This window comes from Octodon degus, unplaced genomic scaffold (genome assembly GCF_000260255.1).
Source record: "Octodon degus isolate 3935 unplaced genomic scaffold, OctDeg1.0 scaffold00442, whole genome shotgun sequence".
NCBI lineage: Eukaryota > Metazoa > Chordata > Mammalia > Rodentia > Octodontidae > Octodon > Octodon degus.
Genome location: NW_004525018.1, coordinates 197,994 through 198,646, shown reverse-complemented (window position 1 = coordinate 198,646; position 653 = coordinate 197,994).

Below are 653 nucleotides of genomic sequence, written 5' to 3'. Positions count from 1 at the left end.
AGAAACTGCAGAAGATTGTTCTCTCTCTCTTTCATTCCTATGGTCAAAGAGCCACAAACCCATTTGTAGACTCCAGTGCCCCGAGGAGAGCTGCTTGTTTCTACGGAATGATTTGTGTTTCAAAGTGTGAGTTCTTAATGCAGAAGAGAGAGCTAAACTCCAGCTTCTTTGGGAAGCAGAGCACTTCAATACCTGTTCCTTTATACAGCACAACACAGAACACTGGCTAAAAAGTCTCTTTTGTAAATAAATTACTTCACAGTTCCGCGGTGTGAAAAGAGTGGCAAATCATTCAGTCTGCTAAGAGAAACATCCGGGAAGTTGGTGACTTTCAAGCAGGAGTTGCAGAGAAACTGCAGAATCTTGTTCTCTCTCTCATTCATTTCTAAGGTCAAGGAGCCACAAACAGGTTTGTAGACTCCAGTGGCCTGAGGAGAGCTGCCTGTTTCTAGTGCATAATTTCTGTTTCTAAGTGTTAGTTCTTAATGTAGAACAGTCAGCTAAGCTCCAATGGGCAAAGAGACACAAACAGGTTTGTAGACTCAAGTGCCTTATGATAGCTGCTTGTTTCTACTGCATGATTTTTGTTTCTATATGTGATTTCTTAATGCAGAAGAGCCAGGTCAGCTGCAACTTCTTTGATAAGCAGGGCA